This window comes from Mustela lutreola, chromosome X, assembly GCF_030435805.1.
Source record: "Mustela lutreola isolate mMusLut2 chromosome X, mMusLut2.pri, whole genome shotgun sequence".
Classification (NCBI taxonomy): domain Eukaryota; kingdom Metazoa; phylum Chordata; class Mammalia; order Carnivora; family Mustelidae; genus Mustela; species Mustela lutreola.
Genome location: NC_081308.1, coordinates 9,816,739 through 9,825,492, shown reverse-complemented (window position 1 = coordinate 9,825,492; position 8,754 = coordinate 9,816,739).

Sequence of the window (8,754 nt, the reverse complement as noted above, 5' to 3'; positions counted from 1 at the left end):
AAAACTCAACGGCAGCAATATCACCAAACAACTCTTTCAAATATGTTCCTTACCTATGATTTGTAGGGCCTTCTGGAAAGTAAAACAACAAACAGAAAGAATTTTATATATCTTTTAAGGATTTTATTTATTTATTTGAGAATGTTATATTTTGTTTTGTTTTGTTTTTAAAAGATGCTCAACATCATTAATCACTGGGGAACCATAAATCAAGACCACCATGAGATACCACTTCATGCCCACTAGGATGGCTATAATTTAAAAAACGGGAAAATAAGTGTTGGTGAGGATATAGAGAAGTGAGAACCCTTGTACTTTGATGGTGTGATGTGAAATGGTACAGGCACTTTGGGGAACAGTTGGGCAGTTTCTTAAAAAAATAAAACACAATTTTACTATACAACCTGGCAATTTGGTACATACCCAAGACCCACACAAAGACTTGTATACAAATGTTCACAGCAGCATCATTCATAATAGCCAAAAAGTGGAACAACGCAGATGTTCATCATCTGGTGAATGGACACAAATTATGGTCTATCCAGTCAAAAAAAAAAAACCAAAACAAAACAAAACAAAAAACCCTACTGCTCAGTAATATAAAGGGATGAAGTACTGGTATCGTGCTGTGATAGGAATGAATTTGGGGAACGTTTGCTAAGTGAAGGAAGCCAGCCACAAAACGCGACATGCTTCCTGTGACTCCATTTATAGGAAATGTCTGGAACAGGCAAATCCATAAGGGCAGAGGCAGATGGGTAGTTGCCTGGGGTTGCAGGCGGCACTGGGAAGTTAGTGCATTATAATGGGCACAAGGGATTCTACTGGGGTGATGGAAACATTCCACAATTGGATTGTGGTGAAGGCTGCACCACTCTGGAAAACGGTGCAAACTCTCTACAATTCATTAGTATGTGTACTTAAACTGAGTGAATGTCACTGCGTGTAAATTAGGCCTCAGTAAAGCGGTTAACAATATCCAAAATCTGACCACATTATGTTTTCTGCCACCATATCTAGTGTGCTGTCTTATAAACTTTCCCTTTTCGTCCTTTGTTTAGAGAGAGAGAGAGAGAGTTTGAGAGCAGGGGGAGGGGCAGAGGGAGAATCCCAAGCAGGCTCAACACCCAGCACGGAGTTGGACATGGGGCTCCATCCCCAAACCCCAAGATCATGACCTGAGCCAAAATCAAGAGTTGGACACTTAACTGACTGAGCCACCCAGGTGCCCCAATCTTTCCCTGTTTAGTACACTGTTTTCCATTTTAGTGTTCAGTAGCACTGTCACCAGAAATAAATAAGAAAAAGGAGATCAAATATAAAATCCTAGAGGCGCCTGGGTGGCTCAGTTGGTTGAACGGCCGACTCCTGATTTTGGTCAGGTTATTATCTCACCGCTGGGAGCTTGCATCTGCGTCCGGGCTCAGCAGGGAGTCTGCCTGAGATTCTCTCCCTCCCTCCCCTGCTTGGGTTCTGTCTAAATAAATTAAATAATTAAATCTACAAGGAAAAAAGAAAGATTTTCTCTCTCTCTCTGCCCCTACCCCCACTTCTCTCTCCCTCTCAAAGGAAGGAAGGAAGGAAGAAACAAACAGAGGTACCTGGGTGGCTCAGTGGGTGAAGCATCTGCCTCTGGCTCAGGTCATGATCCCGGGGGCCTGGGATGGAGCCCACATTGGACTCCCTGCTCAGCAGGATGTTGCTTCTCCCTCTCCCTCTGCCCCTCCCACCATTTGTGCTCTATCGCACATGCTCACGTGCACTCTCACAGTCTCAAATAAATAAAATCTTTAAAAAAAGAGAGATTTATTTTAGAGAGAGTAGGGGGTAGGGGCAGAGGGAGAGGGAGAGAAAATCTTGAACAGACTTTGCACTGAGGGTGGACCCAGACCAGGGCTCGATCTCACCACCCCGGGATCATGACCTAAGCCAAAACATCCTTGTATCTTCTTTGATCTTCTTTGTTGAAATGTCTACTATTTAAATCTTTTGCCCATCTATATCTATACATATCTAATCTATATCTATATCTATCTATCTATCTATCTATCTATCTATCTATATATATATATATTTTTTTTAAGAGATTGAGGGAGGTGCCCCCAGGCTCGAGCTCACAACTCTGAGATCATGACCTGCGCCAAAATCAAGAGTCAGATGCTGAACCAACTGGGCCACCCAGGTGCCCCAATCTTTTGTCCATTTTTAAGTCGGGCTTCTTAATCTTTGAAATAGAGCCACAAAGATTTGTTGACTGATTGAAAGTTCAAAGGAAGGGAAAGAAAGGACTTGATCATACCCCCATGGTATTTAGCTTAAGTTATTCAACTATGGAGTTCCTATTAATTGGAGAAGTAGTGTTGGAGAGAAGATCAGAAGCTTGATTTGAAACATATGAAGTTTGACATGCTTGTCAGATGTCTCAAGTAAGCTGTTAGATTTCGGGACTTGGGATTCAGAGGGGGGGTCATCAGCATATAGATGGTACAGAGAGCCATGGAACTAGATAGATCAACAAAGGAGGGAGTGTAGACAGAGGTGTCCGGGGACTAAATTCTGGACGCTCCAAAGTTAAGAGGTCAGGAAAATAATGTGGAAGCAGCAATAATATTGAGACAGAGTGGCCGGTAAGAGGGAAAATCGGAGAGAGTGCAACCTCGCACAAACCACGTGAAGAGTGTTCCTAAGGAGGCCAGCGTCTCAAATGCTGCTGACAAGTTTCAGGGCTGAGGACCGTCCCTTGGATTTAGTAGTGTGGAGAGTGGACGTGGTTGGTGACCAGGACAAGTGGAGAGACACGTGTCAGCTAGAAACTCGAGCATTTCATCCAAAAGCATAAGAGGGAAGGCCAAGTTCCCAGGCCCGGTTCCTGTGGACAAGAGAGCGTTCACAAGCTGTAATTTGCGTTGTGAGGCATCACTGAGGGCTTTGTGAAGATGTACATTCAGATTCAACAGCTCTGAGATGGGGGGTGCCTTTTTGTACTTGCTCCCAGGTCTGGCTGATGCCGCTGATGCCAGGGCCTCGCCAGATAGATTGAGGCAGTCAATCTATCTGTAATTTCTTTTCAAAGTACAGATCAGACCAGGATGTAAATGGCAACAGCTCTGGGGTGACATGAGAAGACCGTCTGTGTTCTAGGGGCTTGATGTCATTCACAGCGCAGCTCAAGTCTGTGGCTTGAGAAACAGGGAGCAAACATAGGGAGCCACGATTGTGGATGGAAGCTTTAGCTCTGGTTTGTTTTGTGACTGTGAGAGGGAGGGGCTTTCTACGTGGAAATGCAAAGGCTGGGGCCGGGCAGACTGCCTGGGCAGAGGCCTTGAGCTGGCCCAGGGGGCTCCCACCAGGCCCCTGTGAGAGGGACCACCATTATGTCTCCACTTCGACATATGTCATTTACCACATGAATATACTAACGGTTCTGAATGATTCGCTGAGATAAATACCCAATAGAGGTCCTACTTAGTAATCTCCTCCCTCAGTTCATTTTTTTTTTTAAAGACTTTATTTATTTATTTGACAGAGAGATCACAGGTAGGCAGAGAGAGGATGAAGCAGGCTCCCCGCTGAGCAGAGAGCCCGATGCTCTATCCTTGGACCCTGAGATCTGATCTGAGCGGAAGGCAGAGGCTTAACCTGCTGAGCCACCCAGGCACCCCTCTTTTTTTTTTTTTTTTTAATAACAGCTTTATTTACTGAGCGCTAATTCCCACACCACACAATTCGCCAGTTCCAAGTGTATGATCCGATGGTGTTTAGCACATTCGAGGAGCAGTGTCACCTTCGCCACAATTGATTTTTGAAAGTTTTCATTTCCCCCAAAAGGAACCCTCAGGACCTTTAGCCGCTGCCTCAGTTCAAATGGCACAGAAACCCACTAACAATGACTGCAAGCTCTCCGCTGGGCAATTCGTGAGAAGTCACCAAGCTGGGGGATAGGCATACATCTGTCGCATGAAAACAAAACCAAAGGCACACCTGGGGGGCTCAGCGGGGTAAGCTCCTGCCTTCAGCTCAGGTCATGATCTCAGGGTCCTTGGATCTAGTCCCAGATTGGGCTCTCAGCTCAGCGGGGAGCCTGCTTCCCCCTCTCTCTCTGCCTCCTGCTCCCCCTGCTTGTGCTCTGTCAAACAGATAAATGGAATCTTTAAAAAAAAAAAAAAAAAAAGGAAAAGTAAAGAAGAGAAACCTTTAAAAACAAAATAAAATAAAAATCTTAAAAAAGGGGCGCCTGGGTGGATCAGTTGGTTGAGCAACTGCCTTCGGCTCAGGTCACGGTCCTGGAGTCCCGGGATCGAGTCCCGCATCGGGCTCCCAGCTCCATGGGGAGTCTGCTTCTCCCTCTGACTTTCTCGCCTCTCATGTTCTCTCTCACTGTCTCTCTCTCAAATAAATAAATAAAATCTTAAAAAAAAAAAATCTAAAAAAAAAACCCAAAAAACAAAAAACCAGAACAAACAAAATTGTAAAGCTGCAAGTCCTCAGTCTGAGAGACACTAAGGACAAGACAAGACACCTGGTGGACTCAGAGACACCTGCACTCCACGTACACCTGGGACTTCCTTCTAGTTGGAGGTGGGGGACCATCTACCTCAGCTTGCCCGCACTGAGGAGCACTCGGTTCCCCTGCCCTGGGTAAAAGCGAAGCTGTACAGCGACTGGTCAAGCCCCCGCCGAGCCGTGGTTGGGGGCAAGAGAATGGCAAGTGGGCTGCAGTTCTGTGTGTTCGGACCTCACTGGGCAGCGGTGGAAATGTCTTAATCTTTTGTTTCCACCCACCCAGGTGAATATATTCTGAAAATAGTAAGTTTTTGAATGGGCAATATTTAAATTTGTTTATTAATTAGATCTATCAATTTTCTATGGCTGTTGTAGATGCCTGAGTAGCTCAGAAGGTTTAAGCGGCTGCCTTTGTCTCAGGTCATGAACTCAGGGTTCTGGGATGGAGCCAGGGAAGGGGCTCCCTGCTCAGTGGGGAGCCCGCTTCTCCCTCTCTCTCTGCCCTTCCCCCCGGCTTATATGCATTCCCTCTCTCAAATAAATAAGTGAAATTTTAAAAAAAGTTTCTAAAAATATGTGCCTTCATTTGAAAAAGTAATGACTACTTGGAACCTACTCCTGTTTGTACCTTGTTCGTATTTTAAGAGAAAGGGTATGTCCAACAAATGCTTTTATCTTTTTAATTGTCCTGTAGGATGCTTGCAATCATTTAACAAAAGGTACGACACAGCTTGGTTGGTTTGTCACAACTGATTGCTACCTTTGTTACAGAGTCTCCCTAGGTCTTACAGAGATGGGAGATGCAAAGGCCAGGATAATTTAGAGGAAATAGTATTTGAAACTGCATTTATACACTTAGAGTCTTCAAATTCCCAAACTATATAACCTTGTAAATGTCCCTTTAAAAGCTACACAGTTTTTATATTTTAAAATTTAAGTATTTAACAAATCACTTACTTTTCAGAAAACCCGATAAACCCCACGCGGGCCACAAGGTTTGGGAAGGGTCCCGCGTCAGGAGAGCGGGCGACCCAGGCTGACCTCACTATCAGAGGGAGGAATGCAGAGCACTGGGCCATGCAGAGCCCTCGAAACCACAGCTGAGAAACAGTTGTACCTGGAGTGGAATGAATAGGAAGTCTGGACGTTTCTGGAAGCAAACAGATATACAAGAAAACAGCCCGCAAACGACACCCCACCTGGCTCTGGCTCCGTGTAGCCCTGCGTGACTATCCGAATCTCTCTGGGCCTCAGATTCTCACTTCTCAAACGCTGGCGGGGTCGTTGTGCGGGTTAAATGGGAGGTTGGAGATGAAGTGCCAGGAATCGAGCGAACGCGGTGATGAAATATCCGTCCCCCTTTCTCTGCCTGGCTAACCTCATCTCAACATTCAGCCTCAGCATCACAGCCTCCGTGAAGCCCTCCCTGATCCTCCCGGGTATGGTCGGTGTCGCTGTCCTAGCTCGTAATATCTAGACTGAGAGCTGGCCACGTCTTTGGCACTTCCCCTGCATCTTGGCGTCGCACACGGCTGTTGATCACCTCACCGCCCCCAGCGCGGGGCCATAAAAGCAATGGACAATCCCCACCGCGGGGCATTTCCGATAACGCCCGGCAACATCTCTGCAAACCTCATTTGCAGCAGTAACGCGGGTGGAATTCGGCGAAGCTGTCATCCTTTCTCCCTTTGCACTGCGGGCTCTTCTGAAAGCAAGATGACACCTTCTATAAATCCAGGCACTTACAGTAAATACCCCTGAGAGATATAAAAATATTTGTGTAAAATATTTTGCATTTACTGGGCAGTTATAAATAAAGCCGTCGGACCAGAGAGACCAAGACAAAATCGCCGCCCTCACAAAGGCAGTGGAGCACGGCCAGCGGCGGGCTTCCTGGCTGGTGCTTAGAAATGGTAATAGGGAATGAAAGGAGCCTCTCATCCCAGAAAGTGCTGGGGGAGAGACAGAGCTGCAATTGTATCCAACGTTTTATCTAAAAAAAGTAACCCGGACAAAAGGAGGGTGATGTGGGGAAAGGCACGAAGAGCCCTTCCAGATTCAGGTGTAACAGCGGATGATCATGCCCTGTGCAGTGACTCCTCGTAACCACGGCAACCAAGATCCAGGCTGCGCTTATATTGTGCTGAATTTCTGTGCTGTTGGTTCATCTTTATTATGGGTCACGGGTAGGGAGTTTGCGGTTGTTGGAAGTGATGACACATCCGTTTGCAAAACTGCCAACACAAGGGAGGAGAAAAATGTGTTTTCCTCTACCCCATCTAGCTGGAGCTCTGTAAGGAAAGACAGGTTAACAAAAGGAAAGCACTCACATTTGAAACAAATTTTACATGACACAGGAGCCTTCATAAGGAAATGAAGCCCCAGAGAGTGCTAAGCCCGTGTGTTTTGGGGCAGGTCAGGGAGGAATGCGATAGGACAGAAGGGGGTGAGCTAAGGGGGGAACCTAGAAAGTCCTCTTGGCTCAGATCCCCTCAGTGTCCCTACCCTGCAGAGACCAGGGATGCTCTCTTCCTTGGGTATGGGGAGGGCACCGCTCCTAGGAGGGTCTCAGGACCTGCCCCGGGGACGGAGGGAGAGGCAGCCAGTCCTCTGGGTACAGGCCCTTACTCCATTTCCTTCAGCTTCCTGGTACTCGAAGGTACCAGATTTTAGAGTGGCATTTCCTGAGCGCTGTCACCAAGGACTCTGTCAACTGTAAAGATGCAGGGAGACCATCTAGCGTACTCTCGGTTGAACCCGGTCACGTGACAACCGGACCAGTGCTGTGGCCACCTGACTGGGTGTCTCCGCACCCATCCTGGCTTCCCTCCTCATCTCACTGAACAAAGCAGCCGGAGGGGAACTTCCGAAAGGCGCCTGAAGTTGTATCACTATGAGCTCCCCCCTTCAATGGCTTCCCTTGGAAGAAACCCAAAGTCCTTAAGATGACTGACAAGGGCCCTAATGAACCCAATGGCTCTTGTGACTTCCCCTCTCGTCCTTCGTCCCCTTGCCACTGTCCGTCAGCTCTGGTGGGCTCCTGCGGCCACCCCCAGCCCCCATCTTGGGGCCCCTATACTTGCCAGTTCCTGTAAACGTGATTGTAAATTAAATGAAAGCTCCTTTCCCCCAGAAGAAATTTTAAAAACCCCTTTTCTGTTAGTGAGTAAGACATAGAATATAAAAGGACGATTATCTATACTTAAAAATATAATGCTGTCTCATTGGCTGAAAGAAAAAAAACCCACATTGCTATTTGCCTATGTCTGGTTCCAAAAGTCAGTCCATAGGAAATGAGAAAGACTACCCAGATTTTTACATTTTGGAGAGTGAAGGAATTTCCATTTCAAATGCTTTTATTTGTCTGCGAAGGAAGTTTGCACAATTCCAACATAAAAACTTTTTTTAAAACCCTTCCTCTCACAAAAAAACAAACAATGCCACGAACACTTGGTTTTCATGTGATGTGCTCTTTTATAACCACTGAATAGTTTTTAAGATCGGACTAAGTCACATGAAACCAGTTTGTGCAACTTGAAGTTTTAGGTGACTTTGCAAGTCTCTCTTTCAAAGACTAGCATGTTACATCACAATAAGCAGGCCCGGGAAGCCACAGGGAGGGGAGAAAAAGATATCAAAATAGAATTTACACTTGCTAGCCTCTGATTACGTCAAACCCACTTGAACACACGAACATATTTTAGTTTTAGGCACCATCTGGGAAACTGTGTATCTGGTTAGGCCTTTGGAGCTCTGACACAGGAAGTCAGGAACATGGGAGCAAAGAATTGGTGAAAATGTGTAGGTTTGGAGGGAACTACGAAGTAAACTTATTAAAACCGTAGCCGTTAACATTTGACAAGTTCTCAAAAGAGAACAAAATCTGCTATAATCACACAGAAGGAGTGTTGTGCTTAAAAAATTGCTCAGGTTGGTTCAACGCTGCAAAAGCCTGAAAGAAGGAATTCCCTCTTCATTTACTAGAGAAATGTTGGTAGATTCAAAGGCCGAGGCGACAATGGACGACCTCTGACAGATCAAGGCCTGTTTTTGCATAAACAGAATTGGCACTTCGGACCTAAAAGGGTTCAGAGCACGTGACCCCCCAAATACGCCATCCTGGCACCAGGATCATTCTGGGCCAAGAGCGAATGAGAAAAGGCAGATGCAGAAGGTGCTCTCTGCCCCAAAGCGGAACGTAAATTCCCCTTGTGAATTCTGTATCTGGAAGACGGTAACAACCTTCTCAGG